Source organism: Aphis gossypii, chromosome X (genome assembly GCF_020184175.1).
Source record: "Aphis gossypii isolate Hap1 chromosome X, ASM2018417v2, whole genome shotgun sequence".
NCBI lineage: Eukaryota > Metazoa > Arthropoda > Insecta > Hemiptera > Aphididae > Aphis > Aphis gossypii.
The window spans coordinates 2,369,785-2,373,273 of NC_065533.1; the positions used below are offsets into that span (position 1 = coordinate 2,369,785).

A 3,489-nucleotide genomic window follows, 5' to 3' on the forward strand; every position below is an offset into this window, starting at 1 on the left:
TAAATTTATTTGGGGAAACGAACAAGAAATATCTTTTGAGACTTTAAAAAAGGCAATAACAACGGCACCGGTTATGACACATTTCAAAGACGGTTACCCTGTTTTTGTTACCACAGACGCCTCATTAGAGGGACTATCTGGAATACTTGAACAGGAAGATGAAAACGGAAAAAGACACCCGATTAGTTACGCGTCTAGGAAATTGAAAGGGGGTGAAAGAAATTTCACCACTACGGAATTAGAAATGTCGGCTGTAGTATTTGCAACTAATTACTTTAGAGAATACCTTACAGGAAGGAAAATAACAGTCTTCAGTGACCACTCAAGCCTACAATTCTATAAAACCATGAAGAATCCATCTTCCAGGATAACTAAATTCATTTTTAAATTATTAGAATTTGACCAAGAAATAAAACATCGCCCTGGCTCATGGAACACGGCGGCAGATTGTCTCTCACGTTACCCCGTTTATACAACAAAAATAACAGATATATTAAATGAGAACAATAAAAACAAAATTAATGCTAACTCTACAGATTTCTAAATTAATTCCGACAATATAAAACCTGAGACATTAAAAACACAACAGTCAGAAGACGAATTTTGCAACGGTATAATTGTATCATTCCGTGGAGATAAAAAAAATAAATATTATAAAAAATCTAGAAAATATATAATAAAACAGGAACTATTATATTTTAAAAATTGGTCATCTTACGGAGTAAATAACTTGTTAGTAATATCAAAAAACTTGACTAACACTATTATAAAATCTTACCACGAATCAGTTTTTAGCGGACACTTCAGAATTACAAAAACCTTAGCTAAATTAAAACAAAAATATTATTGGCCCACAATAATAAAAGACACTACAAATTTTATAAAAACATGCAATAGGCAAAGGCCACGGTTTACTTCAACCAATACCCTTACTTTCAGGAAAGCCAATGCAAAGACTAACATTCAATTATTTAGGACCGTTACCCGCTTCTAGGGGGAAAAATACCTCATTGTTGCTACCTGTAATGCCACAAAAATGGCTTTCGCAAAGGCTGTTTCAAATGCAAACGGAGCAGCAACAATAAGTTTTCTAATGGACTTAATAACTTCTTACGGAGTACCTAAATATTTTTGTAGCGATAGGGGTACCCATTTCAAAAATAAAGAGTTAGGCTATGCCTGTAAAAAATTAGGTATAACGCAAATTGTCTCTAGTGCGTATCATCCACAGACACAAGGTATGACCAAACTTATGAACAAAATCATCTGTAATAGTTTATCACATTATGTAAACGAAAATCAAAAAGACTGGTCATTATATTATAAAATGATAATTTTTGCCTATAATACTAGCCCAAGCTCGAGATTAAAAGTAAGCCCATTTTATTTACTTCACGGTATAGAAGCAACCCAACCTATAGAGTATAGATAATAAATTAACTACGGAAGACGAGTTGTTTGACTTTACTAAAGCACTAAAGCAACTTCAGAAAATTAGAGACACTATTCCCAAAATTGTCGAAAAAGAACAAGCTGTTCAGAAAAAACAATATGACATAAGTCACAAAAATATTTATTTCAAACCGGGACAAAAAGTATTAATAAAATTCGATTTCAACGAAAAAAATAAATCAAAGAAATTAGCTAACAAATATAGTGGCCCTTTTACTATTATTGAAAAAATATCTGATGTAAATTACAAAGTAGATTTAATTTTAAAAGAAAAAAAACCATAGATATCATACACGTGCAAAGAATAAAACCTTTTTATGAAACATAAGTATCAAACACAGAGGAAAATAATATACCTTAATTTAACAAACCAAAAACTAAATTGCAGACAATGGTATTTATAAATTAAAACCTTATACAGCATTTTAGCGTTTTAATATAGTAAATATTTCATTGTAGTAAATTTTAGTTATAAGTACTGTAAGGAACTAGTATAAGTTATAAAAATAATTAATACCAAAAAAAAAAAAATATACTTATATTATAACAATATTTTCTGATGTACTTAGGTATATTATAATTGTATATAGGTGATTGTTTAACGTACGGAGCAATAGAAAATTATTTTATAATTATGTTTAATTAAGTCTTTGGTTCTAGATGTTTTTTAAAATCCTCACATTCATTGCGGTACTCATCAATGCTAACGCAGAAGAAGATATAACTGTGATTGTATCTACTGGAGCCTTTTTTGACGAGGTACCAGAGGCCATTTTATATGACAAAAGCATTACTCTAATCTACACACAGGAATTGCAAGACGATTACCCAGATGATAATTTGGAAAATATAAAAAAAAACTGGGGGGTTGAAAATTACTGTGAAAATAAAAACACAAACTACTGCTACATTGTGAACCAAATAATAGATATATTAAGTACCATAAATAAAAACATAAGAAAAAGCAATACAAAAATGTTAGATTTTAATAAAGGCCTATTAAATAGTAGATATAAAAGGGGAATTCAATTTTTCGGGAATTTATATCACTTCTGTTGTAATATCGCAACAGAAAAGCAATTAAAAACTTTTCACACAAATGAAGAATTGTTATATCAACAAATTAACAAATTTAAAAACGTTTTCACATCAGACCATAAAGATCTAACTAACATAACTACAGAACTGAATAAATACACAAAAAATACTAAAAACAATATAAAATTATTAAAGGATAGTTTTTCAAAATTTATAAATGAAGAAAATATAAATAACTTACAAGGAAAAACAAATCAGGAGAATATGGTCCAAGGTCCAACAATGCCCGGCTAGCTCAGTCGGTAGAGCACGAGACTCTTAATCTTGGGGTCGTGAGTTCGAGCCCCACGTTGGACGCCACTGTAGTATGCCTATATCTCGATGGTACACAAAAAGATTAAAGAACAATTCACACTATTTTGGATTTCTTTATTATTCACACAAACAAACACACAAAAATAAGAACGTGTGCCGTCTCTCACTCGAAACCCGCACTGTCCTTATCCTGTGGTGCTTACGTCCTTAAATATTATTTTACAATGTGCTGCCTCAGCTCATTTGCTTCATTGGCCTAATATTACGCAATCTAAACAAAGAAGTAACATTTTTCTATTATTATTTGTTGGCAAATGCCACATACAACACTACAAAATATATGTCTTTTTTTATTGGAGGTTTGAAGGATAAAATATTAATGTAATTACTTGTGATCTGCTGTGATTTTCAATCATTAACATAATAATTATATTAATGAATACTCCTCTTTTATTCAATGACAATTATACAATATATAATATATATATACATATATAGAGCTATAAAAGCTACATTTATATATTAAGTCATAATGAACTAAAACATTTTAACTTCTTGGTGGTATATGTACTATATGTCTATATGCACTGCTACATACATTAACTTAATCTGTATAAATAAAAAAAATGTGTAACTTTGTTTTTGTATTAAATTGCTTACAAATAAATGAAAAATAATTATTTT

General features: G+C 29.7%; 1 non-coding gene across 1 annotated transcript; it reads left to right on the forward strand.

Annotated features, from left to right (window-relative positions):
* The first annotated feature begins 2,774 nt into the window (after positions 1–2,774).
* Positions 2,775–2,847, forward strand: Trnak-cuu (transfer RNA lysine (anticodon CUU)). The gene has a single exon. It is a non-coding gene; the product is annotated as a tRNA-Lys (tRNA).
* Positions 2,848–3,489: the final 642 nt, after the last annotated feature.